The sequence below is a fragment of the Chiloscyllium plagiosum genome, chromosome 4, assembly GCF_004010195.1.
Source record: "Chiloscyllium plagiosum isolate BGI_BamShark_2017 chromosome 4, ASM401019v2, whole genome shotgun sequence".
In the NCBI taxonomy this organism is placed as follows: domain Eukaryota; kingdom Metazoa; phylum Chordata; class Chondrichthyes; order Orectolobiformes; family Hemiscylliidae; genus Chiloscyllium; species Chiloscyllium plagiosum.
Window position 1 is genome coordinate 81,113,316 of NC_057713.1, and position 18,165 is coordinate 81,131,480.

Below are 18,165 nucleotides of genomic sequence, written 5' to 3' on the forward strand. Positions count from 1 at the left end.
ACAGGATTTGAGTGATAGGACAGCTACATAGCAGATGAAGTGTCATGTGGAAAAATGTGAGGTTAGCCACTTTGGTAGCAAAAAAGGTCAGGCAGATTATTATCTGAATGAAAGTAATTAGAAAAGGGGGAGGTGAAATCCTTTTATGCCAATCACGGAAAGTAAGCATGCAGATGCAGCCGGCGGTGAAGAAAGCAAATGTTATATTAGACTTCCATAGTGAGATGATTTGAGGACAGGAGCAAGGATGTTTTACTGCAGTTGTAGGGCTTTAGTGAGACCACACCTGGAGTTTTGCATGCTGAGGATGAAGGAAGGTTTGCAAAGGTTTACCAGACAGATTCCTGGGATGGCAAGAGTTACTTATGAAGAGAGACTGGATTGATTAGGACTGTACTCACTGCTGTTTAGAAGGACAAAATCTATAAAATTCTAACAGGACTAAAAAGTGTATGTTCAGGAAAGATATTCCCAATGACCGGGGAGTCCAGAACTAGGCATCACAGTCTAAGGATACAGGGTATTCCATTTAGGACTGAGATGAGGAGACATTTCTTCACCCAGGGCTTGGTGACCCTGTGGTATTGTCTCACAGAATTAGCTGATGCTAAAATATTGAGTATTTCCAGAAAAGAGTTTGATATGATTCTTAGAGCCAAATGGATCCAAAATGTATACAAAGAAAACAGGACAGTGTACTGAGTTAAATGATTAACCATATCGAATGATGGAGCAGGCTTGAAGGGCTGAATGGCCTACGTCTGCTCCAATTTTCTATTAAACAAAATTGTAGCGAAGATATAAAGAGGCTACAAGAGGAAATAGATAAACTGAGTGGGGCATAGATCTGGCAAAAGGACTACAATGTGGAAAAATATATAATTGCCCAGTCTGATGGGAAGAATAAAGTGAAGCATATTGTCTACATGTTGAGAGATTAGAGCTCAGATATCAAGGGAACTGGGTGTCCCAGCACATGCGTCATAAATGCTTAGTATGCAGATACAGCAAGCATTCAGGAAAACTATTAGAATGTTATATTTTACAGTAAGGGGAATTGGATACAAAAATACATTTGTGAGACCACATCTGGAACACTGTGCTTGCTGTTTTGGTCTTCTATTTAAGAAGGATGTAACTGTGGTGATTCAAAAAAGGTCTACTTAACTAATACCAGGAATGGATAGGTTGTCTTATGAGGGAATGGTTGTACAGGCTATGCTCATATACCCTGGAGTTTAGAAAAGTGAGAGGTAACTTGCTGAGGGGTCTGGTGGAAAAGATGGTTCCTTTCATGAGAGAAACTAAAACTAGTAGCCACTGTTTAAAAGTCAGGGTGACCAATTAATATAAGAGATAAGACTTTTTTTCCACCTCAGATGGTAATGAATCTTTGGATCTCTTATTCAAATGATGGTGGAAGCAGAGTCCTTGAATATTTTTAATGCAGGGATAGATACTTGATAAGCGCTGGAAATGTGTTGCTGGAAAAGCGCAGCAGGTCAGGCAGCATCCAGGGAACAGGAGAATCGACGTTTCGGGCATAAGCCCTTCTTCAGGCTTATGCCCGAAACGTCGATTCTCCTGTTCCCTGGATGCTGCCTGACCTGCTGCGCTTTTCCAGCAACACATTTCCAGCTCTGATCTCCAGCATCTGCAGACCTCACTTTCTCCTCATAGATACTTGATAAGCAAGGGATGAATGGTAGGCAGGAATGTGGAGAAATTGGATCAGCCATGAACTTATAGAATAACAGAACAGACTCATGGAGCAAAGTAGCCTACTGCTACTCGTAACTCCTATCATCTAATGTCAATCTGTCAAAAGCACCCAGAATGCAGTCTTCATATTTGTACATATAGTTCCAATGAATTGCACATGATATGAGCCACAGTTAAATCTTTTCTTCACCATTTACAAAGAGCTTACTGACACAGTACAATACAACATATGGTTTGCAGCGTACAAAATAACTTTGGCAAACTTTTGTATTTTCTGAGAAGGTCATATTTGCAACCAAACAAAAGTTAAAGCTTACAAGTTATTTGTCTTAAGCTACATATCTGTGCTTTTAAATTTCCGCTGTACTTTCAAAATATTTTCTTTGTCTTGTTTCAACAATACACATCTATCTAAGTAATTGCTAAAAAGAACATTTGGAACAGGAAAGGATCTTTTACCCTGTGGAGGAAACAAGGTTGATGAGCCATTAGATTCTTCTCTCTGTTATAGACTCCTCCCTACACTCAATATCCCTCGAGAGAGAGAAAAAAATAACCTTACAAAATTAAAGATGCATGAAATTTCTCTGACTCCCACAGGCAATAGAGTGATACTCCAGAATCGTACAGATCACTCAATTCTAATCAATTGCATTCACAGATGATTGATCAACTGCTGCAGTAACTGCATGAGTTAGTGTTCCATGGAAAAATGAATTATCTGTGTCTATTCTTATAATTTTTAATCCTATTAGTAAACGTAGGCTTTCTCTGACAGTCTAATTTTGCATATGCTATAATCCAATGGTCAGAAAAAAACAGCTTGACGTTATACCTCTGATCTTCAAAACACTATAAACATGACTTTTGGCACAAGGTTTTTTTGACTGCTGTCCTGACCTACACATATGATGAACAGCTGCATTAATTATATCGATGTTGAAACAATAAAGCTATAAAGAAAAATAATTGAATAATAAGAAACCTCATAAGAAGACTTCATAATGTGTATTGAAGATTCATAAAATGTTATTGTTTGAGAGCTTCGGCTTTAAGTTGAAAGAACAGTATGTAGCTTTCAGTTTGTATATTAAGAAGGGAAAGACATGCTTTTTAATTTCAGCTTCCATTTGTTTTAAGTGTGGTGTCCGTTTGTCTGGATGTTTTTTTTTTAAAACAGGCATGAAATAAGGGCTTTCAATCCTTGAGTGAATAGTTCAACTAAATAGTTCAAGAACAAACTGAACAGACAAGATAGTAAATGTTGCCTGGCAACAGAAGTCCTATAACACAGAAAGCCAGAAGACATCAGGTAGTATTATTCAGAGAGAAGAGGTCCCTAACAGTATAGGTGCTGTTATTAAGTCTCCAAACAGTCTGAACTGAAAAGAAGTCCAGAGTGTCAGAGGATTAAGAGAAAAGCTCTAAAACAGACTATTGAGGTATCAGAGATTAAAACATCCTACAAGACTGTTGACAAAATGAGTTTGGGAACACATTAAGTAAAAACGGAGTTGTTTTCAACTATTTACATGTCTCATGGAGAGATACTAACTAAAGAAAATAGTATCAAGCGAATGCACAAAACTTGTTGAGAAAGAAAACTAAATACAGCCATGCTAGCTGGATAACAGCTATAGCATGGTGACAGGGATGTTCCTTCACTAAGGTTTGAGTATGTAAGGTTGTGTGGGGGGGAGAGGGGGAAGGGGTGAATCTTTCTGTCTGATGTTTGTTATAAGAATCTTCCAAATAGTTCTTGGGGCATAATATGGTTCTTACTTATTATTTTGCATGTAATATGCTTTTACAGTCTTTTGACAAAAGAACATTGGCAGACTCTTCTGAATATGTTCAGTGACTGATCACTGCATTTCTCAAAAATAAATACAAAACTTATGATCAATCCTTCCAGGTTTCACTCTGGGATCAGGCTTGTCCAATATTACCATCAGCTGGATAACAATTACTTCAAGAGATTTTTTTTCATTTATCTCACTAATTTGACTGTGTTTTTAAGAAGAGTTCATCTAAATGCACCTTGGAATCCAAATTCAGCCCCTACCCATTAGAGAAAGTATATCAGATTCCTGTGGTAAAAAAGTAGCATCTTATTCTTTTCTGCCTCGAAGAAATAAAATTTAAACAAATATAGATTGCTTGGGACCTTTTATTTTTAGTTTTCCAAACTGATCTTGCATCAAATTGCCTTCTACCTTATTCTGGCAGTACCATGTTGTTAAGTACAGTTCAAAGTTGAACCAAAGGCTGCAGTACTGTCAGCAGAAAAGGACATTTAAAAATAAAAATGAAGAAGCAGTCCTAGGCCAAAACCCAAAGAGGACGAACAAGAGGAAACTTTCAACTGTTGGCCATTACTTGTTCATCTGAGCGTGTTTGGAGAAGATTTGTAGCTCAGGTTGAGGTTCTGGATGTAGGTTTGCTGGCTGAGCTGGAAGTTTAATTTTCAGACGTTTTATCACCATACTAGGTAATGTCATTAGTGAGCCTCCAGATGAAGCACTGGTGGAATGGCCCACTTTCTATTTATGTGTTTAGATTTCTTTGGGTTGGTGATGTCATTTCCTGTGGTGACATCATTTCCTGTTCTTTTTCTGAGGGGGTAGTAAATGGGATCCAAGTCAATGTGTTTGTTGATAGAGTTCCGGTTGGAATGCCATGCTTCTAGGAATTCTCGTATATGTCTCTGTTTGGTTTGTTCTAGGATGGATGTGTTGTCCCAGTCGAAGTGGTGTCCTTCCTCATCTGTTTGTAAGCATACCAGTGATAGTGAGTCATGTCTTTTTGTGACTAGTTGATGTTCATGTGTCCTGGTGACTAGCTTTTTGCCTATTTGTCCAATGTGTTGTTTGTTACAGTTCTTGCAAGGTATTTTGTAAATGACATTAGTTTTGCTTATTGTCTGTATAGGGTCTTTCAAGTTCAGTAGCTGCTGTTTTAGTGTGTTGGTGGGTTTGTGGGATGCCAAGAGGTTAGCCACAAACCCACCAACACACTAAAACAGCAGCTAATGAACTTGAAAAAGAACCGGAAATGACATCACCACAGGAAATTATGTCACCACAGGAAATGACATCTCCAACCCAAGGAAACCTAAACATATAAATAGAAACTGGGTCATGCCACCAGTACTTCATCTGGAGGCTCACTGATGATGTTACCTAGTATGGTGATGAAACGTCTGAAAATGAACCTTCCATCTTAGCAAGCAAACCTACATCCAGAACCTTTTCATCTAGTAGATAAATCTATCAGCCTGCCTGAAAAACCTTTCAAGCAGGACTTTAAATAGGGGACCACCACTCCCACCCAAGCGAAACTGCAGCTATCTAATTATACATTCAGAGTCATTGGCCTATTATAGGATCCAGTTGTAATTTTCAAAGAGAAATGGACAGGGTACGCCAATTCCCAATGTGGGACCTAACTGTCGATCCTATGGGGGTGTGCACTTGAGGCCTCAATCTGAAAAGAGATAGGGAGTCTGCTAATCTACTCTTGTAATCTTCCAGATATGCACTTGCATCCCAACACGACATCCACAAGCCTTACTTGCCAGTCAGCTGATCTTGTAGTCAGCCAATAATCTGCCATGTGCAATGCCCGCTATTTGTGGACAATGAGGCAATGATGCCCAGAGTAACAGAAATCCAAACTGTCACACTGGATGTGTACTGTGAATACAACCTGCCTGTTCAATGTTCAAATGGAAAATGACTCCCCATAATCTGGGAATAGTCACAGTTTTCATGCCATTGCAAAGCCAACCATTGTAGTTTTAGAGGCTGTAATTCTACTCAATGCTTTGTTGGTAAGTTTGAATTTCAAATTTGTTCAGTTCTATGTTTGCAAAAAGATCAATACCCAAATTTCATCCACATTATTCATCCTTCTTATCATTTGAAGGACACAGATCATATTTCAGTTCTTTCTTTTCACAAATGAACATGAATTCAATGGTATAAAGGATGATTCTCCGCAGAGCAAAAAGGCCTTTAAGATCCATTGCTAAAATGGTAACTAGGATTTTCCCAGCAAGCTTTGTGAGCCAGAAACCTGAATGGTAATGAAAAAAAGTCACCCTGCTTGTATTTTCGCTGGACATTGGCCCATTATAGCAATTACAATTATGGGCAGGCTCTGAAAGATAGATTTCCAGGAACAGCTCATGGTGGGCTGAAAGAGGGAAGCCTTTCCAAGTCAGTGAGAGAAAGAGCACTTTGCATTTTGTGGTACCCTCGATCAGTCAACTCTCTTTAAAATCTAAAATAAAAAAGCCTCAGCAGCAGAGCAGCCATTTTGCAGGGAGTGCCATTAGAAGGCATCGCTGGCTGCCTGCAAGCAGGAGCACAGGGGAGATCTACCCAGAGCACTGGTCCTCTGCTCTGCTGCAGGAAAAGCTGCATCAATGCATCTGCCTTGTCTTTGGGACCTGAAGGCTGCCTGAAAAGCTCTCATCCCACTTTTAGGAAAAAGGTGCAGGAGCAAGTGGGAGTGAGAGGTCCAACATAATGGGGCAAGAGTATCTGAACCAGCCTGCCTCCATGCCAATTCTGCCAGGCCCAGTGCTGGTTTAACTCACACTTCATGCATCTTTGGAATGCCTTTGAAGTGCCATGCAATTGATTGCAATTTAATTTGGCTGCTTGTGCTCATTAACAAGTTTGGTGGCTAACAAAACCCACTCCAAACAGTGACCTGCTGGTTGGAAGTACTAACGCCAAATGGACTGCAGAAGTAGCTCACCAGTTCCTTCTCCAAAGCAAAAAGGGATGGGCAGTAAATTCTGGTTTAGCCAGAGAAGCCCACATCTCATGAATTAATTTTAAAAAGGCAGAGGATTTCAAGCATAATTTAAGTTCTGTTCATTTGCTGTTACAGTTTGAAAAGGACTTGTGAAACACATGGGAAGACTACCCGGGACTCTTTGTCGAGACAACACCAAATGAACTGAGGACTCTGGTTAAAAAGAGGGTGCTGTGCTATAACACATTGTTGGACATTTTATCAGAATCACCAAGACAAAGGGAGTGATCAGTCACTGGCACCTTGTCAGGAAACCCATTCTGAGGTCAAGACAGACTAGTACCAGTCTGTAGCAACTGAGAGGGGAAGCAAGGCAAGTTGGACTTTTCCATCTTAATAGACCAAGGCATTTCTCTTTCCCTGGATTTTTTGTACAATGTCCAAAAACCTAGGCACCCTCCTATTACTACACGGAAACACATAGCCAAACCACAAAGGACTTTCTACTTACATATTCGTAACACAGTAAAATTAAAGATCCTTAAAAGAACCCCAATGGCTACTTCAATGGCTCTTAACTAGACTTTGAATTATCAATCCCAGACTTTGCAAATAGTTGATTCCAAACACTGGTTTTGCATCTTAAACAAAAGGCATAACAATTTATTAAATGTACAACACCTTTAGCAGACCGTGATGATTCTATGGGTTTAAGAGGTGTTTTTTGTCCTTTATTTTATGAAGAAAGCTTGAGACAAAGGTTCAGAGTGGTCTGCTTAAAGCAAGTAAAGAAAACAGCTTGTGGGGTCTTCGGAATTTTTTTAAACATTTGGAACAATAGAAGCATCCTGAATGGGTGCGGTAAAATTCACATAGAATCAGGATTTTTAGTTTTAGCTTTGTGCAGTTGCTGGGGTCTTGAAACTGAATGTGGAAGCTCGTATTCCTCTCTCTGTTATAGCTAAAAGCTGGGGTTCTCTTTTTGCTACGAGAATTGCATGTGAGACAATCTATTTTACCTAATTTACTGTTGCCAAGGGTTTCTTTATAGGCATTACTATTTCGGAACAATTAATTAGTAGTAGTTAATATATGTTATTTTGCTAGAGTTTCGATAGAGTTACAGTTAAGCCAATTCATTTCTTTTCTTTTTATTTTGCCTTTTTTCCAACGAGTGTAAAGTACAATGTGTTTTTCTTAAACTCATGTAGTTTGACCAATCAAATTGCACCTGGAAAACAGTGTCTTACACATACCTTTAAAATAGAAAAGTTGGGGTCCAGGCTATCTTCTTAATATATGTTTAAGTGTTTTGGTCTGGTCCATAAAAACGTCTAACTCAGCTTTCTACTCTCTGCGCTTCTAAAAAGCTGCTGAGACCAGGAGCTTTAAAATCTTCACACTCTTCCAGCCAGAAAACATAATTTTTAAAACTCCAATTCTGGTCCTGGTGTGTTAGACTGACTGTTTTTACCGAATGCCTCAATGACAAAGAAAAAAAAGATTATAGCATAGGAACAATCCTTCGGTCCTTCAAGCCTGCGCCAATCCAGATTCTCTATCTAACCTGTCACCAATTTTCCAAGGATCTGTATCCTTCTGCTCCCTGCCCATTCATGTGACTGTCTAGATACATCTTAAATGACACTATTGTACCTGCCTCTATCACCTCTGCTGACAATGCATTCCAGCCACTCACCACCCTCTGCATAAACAACTTTCCACACATTTCTCCCTTAAATGTTTTCCCTCTCACCTTGAACTCATGACTCCTAGTAATTGAGACCCCACTCTGGGAAAAAGCTTCTTGCTATCCATGCTGTCTATACCTCTCATGATTTTGTAGACCTCCATCAGGTTCCCCCCTCAACCTCCATCTTTCTCATGAAAATAATCTGAACATACTCAACCTCTCTTCATAGCGAGCGCCCTCCATACCAAGCAACATCCTGGTGAACCTCCTCTGTACCCTCTCCAAAGCATCCACATCCTTTTGGTAATGTGGCAACCAGAACTGTACTCATATTCCAAATGTGGACAAACCAAAGACCTAAACAACTGTAACATGACCTGCAACTCTTGTACTCAATACCCCATCCAATGAAGGAAAGCATGCTGTATGTCTTCTTTATCACACTATCGATCTGCATTGGCACCTTCAGGGTACAATGGACCTGAACACCCAGATCTTTCAGTATGTCAATTTTTCCCAGGATGTTTCCATTTACTGTATAGTTTGTTCTTGAATTGGATCTTCCAAAATGCATCACCTCAAATTTGTCTGGATTGAACACTATCTGCCATTTCTCTACCCAACTTTCCAATCTATCTATATTCTGCTGCATTCTCTGACAGTCCCCTTCACTATCTGCCACTCCACAAATCTTATTGTCACCTGCAAACTTGCTAATCAGACCACCAATACTTTCCTCCAGATCATTTATGTATATCTCAAACAATAGTGATCCCAACATGTATATGACATCTACAGCCCTTCCCTAATCAATCAACTTTGTCACTTCCTCAAATATTTCTATTAAGTTGGTAAGACATGACTTTCCCTGCACAAAACCATGCTGCCTATCACTGATAAGCCCATTTTCTTCCAAATGTAAATAGATCCTATCCCTCACTATCTCCTCCAGCAGCTCCCTACCAGTGATGTCAGGCTTAGTGGTCTATAATTACCTGGACTCTCCTTGCTACCCTTCTTAAACAAGGGGACAACATTAGCAATTCTCCAGTCCTCCAGGACATTACCCATGTTCAAGGCTGCTGCAAAGATATCTGTTAAGACTGCAGCTATTTTCTCTCTCACTTACCTCAGTAAACTGGGATAGATCCCATCCAGACCAGGAGACTGTCCACCTTAACGCCTTTTAGAATACACAACACTTCCTCCCTCCTTATTCCAACTTGACCTAGAGTAATCAAACATCTATCCCTAACCTCAACATGCATCATGTCCCTCCCCTCGGTGAATGCCGATGCAATGTACTCATTAAGAATCTCACCCATTTTCTCTGATTCCATGCATAACTTCCCTCCTTTGATTTTGAGTGGGCCAATCCTTTCTCTAGTTACCCTCTCGCTCCTTATATATGAATAAAAGGCTTTCGGATTTTCCTTAATCTTGTTTACTAAATATATTTCATGACCCCTTTTAGACCTCTTAATTCTTTATTTCCGTTTGGTCTTACTTTTCCGATATTCTCCCAAAGCTTTGTCTGTTTTCAGTCGCCTAGACCTTATGTATACTTCCTTTTTCCTCTTAGCTGGTCTCACAATTTCACCTATCATCTATTGTTCCCTAAACTTGCTGTTTCTGACCCTCATTTCACAGAGACATGTCTGTCCTACAGTCAAATCAACGTCTCTTTAAAAGCCTCCCACATATCAAATGTGGATTTACCATTATATAGCTGCTCCCAATTCACATTCCCCAGCTCCTGCCGAATTTTGCTATAGTTGGCCTTGCCCCAGTTTAGCAGTCTTCCTTTAGGAAAGTCTAGCCTTTGTCCATGGGTATTTTAAAACTTACAGAATTGTGATCACTATTCCCAAAGTTATCCCCAACTGAAACTTCAACCAACTGGCCGGCTCATTTCACTGTCCAAATATATCAGTTCATTCACCTTCCCAGAATGCCATTCAACTGCTCTCGCTCAGCTCAGCTGCAGAAATGACCATTCAACATCTGCTGTCTGACTCTTCCAGACTTGCAAGAACCAAATCCCAAGTGCTAACCTCATTAATAGCCAACTTCTGCTATTTGTTTAAGCATAATGATTTTCCAAGATGATTGTGTCTGCACAAACCCTTCATAATCAAGGTTTAGCCTGAAATTAACTTCTAGGTGTTGCCTCACAGATAAACAAATGCATGTTTAATTTATTCTTTTCACTTTACCACAAGTTGTTTCCCAAAGTCCAATGGTCATCTTCAACTCACAATTTCCAGTTCACAGCTCCCAACCAAAATTGATAAAAGAATAATAACAAAAATAATGAAAAGTAGGCAAAGGTTATAACATTCCTGAGTCTAGAGTATCTCGTGCCATGTCAGCAAGTACACTTTGCAAATAGAATGCAAGTGGGTGAATGGAGATCACATACTGCTCCACAAAAGTTGCATCAAATCAACATTTGAGTGCTAAAGCCAGCACATTTCTCTATTTCAGTGGTTCTAAGTAAATTCCAATTGTATTAATCAGGAAATTAGGTGATGACATCGGACTTTGAAACAGACATGTCTCATTAGTACAGCACCCATTTAGCATGATTTCCCAAAGTAATTCTGACAATCTGATGGTAGCTTCAATGAATACATTGTTGGAATCATCCACATTGCTCCTTTTCTGCATTCAAGGAGGTTTTGAAATCATATGGTGTTTTTAATTGACAAGACAGGTGGATATCAGGAGGGTTAGCAGTTAAATGCCCCAACTTACCTAGCAGACTTCGAGCCACCCAGCACCCATGGGCGACAAATTTCACATCCATTTCTTCATTTCTTGACTGCTTGTCTTAAGGTGGGAGAGATTTCAGCACATGTGGAGATCATATAATCTCATTATGCCTTAAGTGCTTGTTTTAACACCACGCCAAGCAAGCAAGGTTTTGCATCTTTCCCACCAGGTAGCATCACGTAAGAGGATCTGAACAGAAGAGACAAGTTCATATAGGTTTCTGGACTTTCCTTGAAGGGTCTTGACTTCCTGCAAGACACTCCTGTGATGTCCTCACCATGGTGCTTGTCCACAGGCTACCCGATGTTCTTTCAACCAATGACTAGTGATGTGCTGTACCTAATCTGATGTTACTAAGCGCATTCTGCCACTCACCAGAGTTATTCCAGAATTACTATCAGAACTAGAGAAATCAAGATTTCATCATCAATTTACAATGTAACCAGATAGTTAACTAGTATTATTCCAGTACACACATAACCCTCTAAACAACTCAAAAACATTGGCTTGATGCTGTCATTAAGTGGGCAAAAATCACATCAAAATATTTTGTCCTTTCCAGCTTTGCTCATGCATATGTATTTGCACTTAAAAGGATTTGATGTGGTTCTGTAATTTTCTGTTTTCTTTATGTCATTGTGTGTGAGCTTAAAACCTAACAATTATCCAAAATGAAAGGGCCTCCTTGTCAGTAACCACATATATGATGCATTTTTGCAGGAAGCCAGAGGAACACACAAGAATATATCTGAACACAAGAATAAAACATCTGGCAAGTTCTCTCTGGCAATAGTGATACTCCCCATCAAGTAACCTCCTCTGTTAAATGGAAACTTTCACAGTATTTGATCTGTTTCTTTAGTACATCACCAGATGATGTCAGGGGTAGTCAATCCGTCTACAAGCTTTTAGTCTCTAGTTTGATCTAAAGTCAGACAAGCTTGAGTCTGATCCAATTTAATACCCAATGCTCTGCCTTCATTCGTCTAACTCAATGACAATGTGAAGACGACATGCAATTACAATTTAAGCTTCTTTCCACGTTGTAAATGGAATATTTCTGAATCATTCCAAGTTTAAATGGAAAAAAAATACATTTCTATTTTCCCTGTTGACTCTGACACAGTTCTTCTCCTGCCCTGACCCACTATTCAGTGATTATTTCTTTCTGCCTCGTGAATTCACATGATTTTAAGTAATAAACAATATGTACATGAAATAAAGTTATTGAAGCAGACCTTCATTAGCTTTTTTCAGGTCATCAGAAGTAAATTAGAATTAGAATCCCTACAGTGTAGAAACAGGCCTTTTGGTCCAACAATTTCACACCGACCCTCTGAAGAATAACCCACGCAGCCCCATGCCCCCACCCTATATTTACCCCTGACTAATGCATCTAACCTAGACACCCCTGAACACTATGGGCAATTTAGCATGGCCAATTCACCTAACCTGTTCATCTTTGGATTATGGGAGGAAACCAGAGCACCCAGAGGAAACCTATGCAGACATGGAGAGAATGTGCAAACTCCACACAGGCAGTCACCCGAGGCTGGAATCAAACTCCGGTGCCTGGCGCTGTGAGGCAGCAGTGCTAACCATTGAGGCACCATGCCACCCATGCAGTATGTTCAGTACCAAAGGGAAATACCAATAAAAACAAATTACTACTTGGAAATGAGCGTACTGCTCAGGCTGCAGCATGGTTCGGAGGTATCCAAAACACGTCAGATCAGTATGCATCATTCGTAAGTTTTACTGGTTTTTCTTGTAGATTCTGAAAGCAGGCACACTGATTCAATACACAAATAATGTGTCCACTCAAAGTAAAAAAGGCAATGTATAAACTTTGTGCTGCCTGCTAATGTAAACAATAATGGCAAACAGTCCAGCAATAAATGTGCACATCTTAACAGAAGGTCCAAATTTCTTGCAAGGTTAGCACTGCTTAAATCTAGCTGTCACCATATAAAACCAACCTGCACCTCTTAGAGTGAAGATGAGTTCACATTGCAGCTGGTGGTGGAAGTAGTTGAGGAAGAGAACCTGATCAACAGGAAGAATGAAGATGTGACTGCAATATGGTAGTGGGCTCCCTGATTTTTTGATGCAGCACCACGGTGTGGGAGGTACACAGGCAGATGAATGTCCTTCATCCACTGGGGTTAGGATAGAGGGGTCAATGAAAGCAGTGGCAATCCAAGGTCTTGGGGCAGCACTGCAAGAGGTTTAATGACCTTACACAAGTAATCATCTTCAGGTGCCATCTTCCTTTTTGGGAACCACCAACCTCATGCAATGTTTAATTAACTGCACACCTTCTCTCACTTGCCAATAATCTCCATCAATGGGGATTCATACCTAACATTCAGAACTTTATCCTAGCCTCACCGACCATTGGAAGCCTGACACACCTCACAGCTTGCACATACAGCCAACTATTCAACATGATAACCACATCATCTTAATACATTGCACCATGTTCACTCACACACCTCCCTCTCTCTTATAGAACAGAATGGCACAGTGCTGGAGGTAGCAGCAGCTAACCTGTCGTGGAATAGGCATGATACATGCACATGACCTTTGGAGGAGTCAGTACCATTGGAATAGCCATGTCTGAAGCCATTGCCAGTCATGGTTCTGAAGCCATAGAAGAGGACATTGTCTTCCTAGCCATTTCTCATCTTCAAATTCCCCTTCACCCCACAACTCTACAGATGTACAAGGTATAGATAGTGTCAGTACAAATTACTATCTTTCCTGTTCTCATCACAACCCTACCCTTGTGTCTTTTTCTCTTCAGGTACCCAAGAACTACCGTCTGGGACTACGGAGTTGTGCAGGAGCATGGAAGCCAAGCTGGACATGATCAAGAAACAGATGAAAAAACACTGACAGCCACCAGCTCAGAAACTGATGCTGCATTGCACATAGTGAGTCACAGGTTACAAATGACCTGCAGCTGACACAGAGGTAAGAAATATGTTGGTGCCATTCAGTGGCCGGTAAGGTCACACACAAGTTTAACTGCAGAGTGAGGCCCAAGTGAGGGCTCTGATAGGAAGGTGCAGTTAAATTCCTGGTGTGTAAGTCGGTCTTTTAAAAAACAGTGTCTCAATGTCAAGGAACCACGAGCCAGTCCAGCTGTACGGCAGGATATATGCAGAGTCTGGAGACTTTCCATCCCAGGTTGTACATGGTGGTCAACTCGATCATACCGCAGTGTTCTAAGGCCGTGTCTCAGTTTATGGCACAAGCAGCACCCCGAGTGCTTCACAGTCAAGGTCTTGCCATCATCTTAATACATTGTTCCACCATGTTCACTCACATGCTTAGAAAACTGCTGCTGCAGACAGGGATTGCAGAATCTGGCAGCAATTCAGAACTCTATGCTGCTGCAGCCTCCTACTCCTGTCGCTGACCCAGTGATCTAGGGTCATGGCTCCATACTATATAACCCTGACAGTCTCTTTCAGGATGACAGCAATCATGATGCTACTACTGTTATCCCACCAGTGTCCCTGCTGTTGCTCATCAATCAGCCCAGGCTAGGTGGTCGCTCAGTAATTATATCAGTGGACTCGGAATTCAGAAAGAACAACTCATTATATTATTTTCTGCCTCTGCTGCTCCTGCCTCTCTTGCTCCAAACTAAGGGGAATTGCAATTGCCACACCTTCCCACTTGCTGAACGCACTCATAGCTATGCAGGGTTAAAAGAAGGAGTCAGTTGGAGCAGGGAGGTTGAAAATGGCTGGGCTGCCATCAAATCAGGGCTTTAAGAGGATTGACATCCATAACCTGCCTATTCCTCAATCTTCCAGTGTTATTCCAACTGCCCTCACCAAGGTAGCATTAAGCATAGGCAGCGTATGTGCATAAGCGAAACACATTGGTACCATAATGGAACTGATATTACAAGTCCAATTTCACAGCTATAGAAAGGCTTTACATCTGAGATGAACTGATATACATTAAATTATATTATATATTTTTTAAAATTATCACTGAGATTTTCAAGCATGTTTATGCTAAGAATAGTCTGGAATATGTCAAAATGTGAGATGCCAACTTAAGATTTGAAGAAGTGAAGAAACAAGATTGGCAAAACTACATACAAACAAAATTCCATTTAATTGGTGGTTTACACAACAGAACTCCTTGTATTTTAAATTTTTAGGCCTTTCAGGAAATAATATCAAATTTAAAACACATTTAAGTCGAAAAAATTATAGCAGCCACAAAAATTGTAGCTGGTTATTTTCCATTCCAATAAGATATTTTATTTAGTTTCTATTTATGCACATAAACAGCCAATAAAAATGTAAATACCTTTTCCACCAGTCTCTATAGTTAGAGTCTCAAGAGGACAGTTGACATCAGCTCAGTGAGTCAATCTATTCTTTTAGGGAAGACAGGTCCTTGCTACACATAAGACGCTACATTACACAAATAATTTTGTAACCACAAGAAATTAGATCCACCTATCCTTTGCTAACAGAAATCACACTGATTTTCCGAGATTTCATTGAGGGGACCCTGTCCGTAGACAATTTAAATTCCTATTAGTATTGGGATACAGTTATGAAATACTGCAAAAAATGTAATTATTTAAATAGCTACAAAACCACCTTAACCCTCCCCAACATGGCAAAGAATAAATAAACTATGCCGATGGTTTCATCTAATTCAATACAGATGTCTTGTCAGACAGGGCATGTGCAAAAATACCATTTACATAAATAAATTAAAGACAATTGTATTCAAAGGGTGGTTTATTATACATTTTAAAGACAAAAACACGGGAAATTCACAGCAGATTTTTTATATTGCCACTTCATCTGAGTATTGTATCCCTGATAATGAGGCCTGAAACTTATGTCTACAGGATAGTAAGGGTTTATTTTGGACTGATAAAATATTCCAACCCTGTTAAATATGCAGTTTTTGAAAGTGTACAATCACGTTCTTATACTTTCTCCAGTGATTCAGTGGGGAGAAACAATCATTCAATTGAATTTTATGACAAAAGAATAAAATTAGACACCACAGTGAATTGTAACTCCTGTTCATTAGATTGATCCCATTAAAGACTAGTATTTAGCAGTAACAATATTCTCTATGGAATGCTCTCAAATCTGCTGTACCTTGAGCACAACAATGCAGAGGTACAATTGTTCTTGTGTAGTTGCCCTGAAAGGATGCCTACCAGGGGCCAGCCCAAGAGTTTTTGGCACCCTCAGCAAACTACACCTGAGGCAATTTGCACCACGATAACCACCACCTTTCTCCAAGTATAGAGTCGGTATTCTATATACAGAGAAATGAGTACAGAGAGAAATGAGAGTTCTAGAATTAAATGTTACCTCTGTTCACTTCCAGCTAATTAGGCACCAGGCTACCATCTAGTTCACCTATATGGTCAGGCCAGCCTGGAATCAACAAATTAGCAATCCTTTAGACAAGCTGCCAAATTTCCTTTTCACTGAACAGCCCAGAAATGTTGATGTTGGTTAGACTTTTCAAAATGCCTTACAGCAAATTCCTGATGTCAGTTTTGTCGGGTGAGAAGGCAGCATGGAAAAGATATTGACACATAACCTGCAAGTATGATAATGAGGAAATCTGACAGGCAGTCAAGGGAAATTACACTTGCACAACATTGCAGTTAAGACGGTATTCTTGTATCTGGTCAAGTAGGGAAAGTATGTCACCACTTCTATGCTAGAACAAGCTCCAGTCTTTCTGAAAAGAAAGTTTGAGTAGAATAATGGATCTTCCACAATATTATATAGTGTAATTTGTAAAATATAACATGTTTCTCATCTATCTCTGTTATCTACATGATACTGAACTATCTGTGTCTGCTATATTCTGCTCCTAATTCTCTTTAACTTAATTCTTCCTTTTCTCCACTGTCTTTCTCTTCTATTCTTGCAGCTGGTGTTTGGCATGGGGAAAAAAGCCACCAAATACGGTAGACCACATTTGAGACCAAAGATTGAGAAGAAATATGTGATTTCTTGTGATTCTTGCCAATTCTTCTCCTAATCATTTGTTCTTTGACAATGTTCATTCTTGAAGAATGAACTAGGACAGTCTCTAGAGATAATGGAGAACAGCTGATGCTCTTTATAGCATATATTTAAGGCTGTTTTTTGCGATTGCTAGTTTTTAAAAAAGCAAAAAAAGTAAAGCCATGGTGATCTTGGTGGTGGGAAGACACTCTTTTGTGTGTGATAACACTTCTGGGTAGAACAAAAAGAAGAGAAATCATTTTTTCCTTCATGTGGGCCTGTATGTTCCTACCTCTGAACTAGGAAGTCCCACCTGCTCCATAGGTGTGTCATAAAAACCTGAACAGGTTGATTAAAAAAATATCCACAATGGCTTGGGGATAAAACACAAAGCTATATTGTCAGCATCTGTTTTAAGAACATATAGATAAAGGTTTCTGAACAAAATAATATAGTTGTGTTTTTCCTTGTAGCACAGCGGTAGCATGCAAATCAGTGAGCCAGAAGGCCTGGGTTCAAGTCTCATCTGCTCCTGAGATGTATCATTACATTTCTGAATAGTTTGTTTTGAAAATATTTCCAAAATAGTTCATGCACTAAAAAGAAACATGAAATAAGGCTTTTTTCCCAGTAAGGGGGGCTGGTCAGGAAGGAGAGAAAGAGAGAGAGAGAGAGAGCGGAAACAGGAGTTGGTATTGAACTATGAAATACAAATAAACAATTATGGAAGACTGACTGACTTTTGCTTCCTGCTTCTGTAAATTGATGACCAGTACTGTGATATTCTTTGCCTCACTTGAATTAGATCAGTTACCCTATAACCATTACAATGGGAGAATGATAGCTCAGTGGTTAAGAGACTAGCAAATTCAATGATCAAAAAATACAAGCTCAAACTTCACCATTGAAACTGGGGGATTAAATAGATCTGAATTTACCTAATTAAATAAATCTGGAATAAAAATCTAGTAACCGCGGTGACCATGGAACAACTGGAATGTTAGAAAAACTCCACTGATTCGCATACACACTTTAGGAAAGGAAACATTCTGTGCTACCCAATCTGAAAGCTGGTCTCTAGGCTTACTACCATTTTCTTAAGAGCAATAACCATGTTTCAAGCATATTTTAAAACTTGCTTCATCGTGACTTTTCAACCCTATCATCAACTTGGTCTCTTCACTTTGC

At 39.7% G+C, this 18,165-nt stretch overlaps 1 protein-coding gene across 4 annotated transcripts in view; it reads right to left on the minus strand.

The window, feature by feature from the left end:
- Window positions 1–18,165, minus strand: part of LOC122549141 (coiled-coil domain-containing protein 102A-like) — a 564,343-nt gene that overhangs the window by 502,120 nt on the left and 44,058 nt on the right. Inside the window, exon 1 of one of the 4 annotated variants that reach the window (XM_043688476.1) lies at window positions 16,327–16,451. The exons of 2 other annotated variants lie outside the window; for them this stretch is intronic. The gene's annotated coding sequence lies outside the window, so the exon portion shown is untranslated. Of the gene's footprint in view, window positions 1–15,292; window positions 15,351–16,326; window positions 16,452–18,165 lie in introns of those variants that run through there. One more of the 4 variants, XM_043688475.1, reaches the window with a different exon arrangement.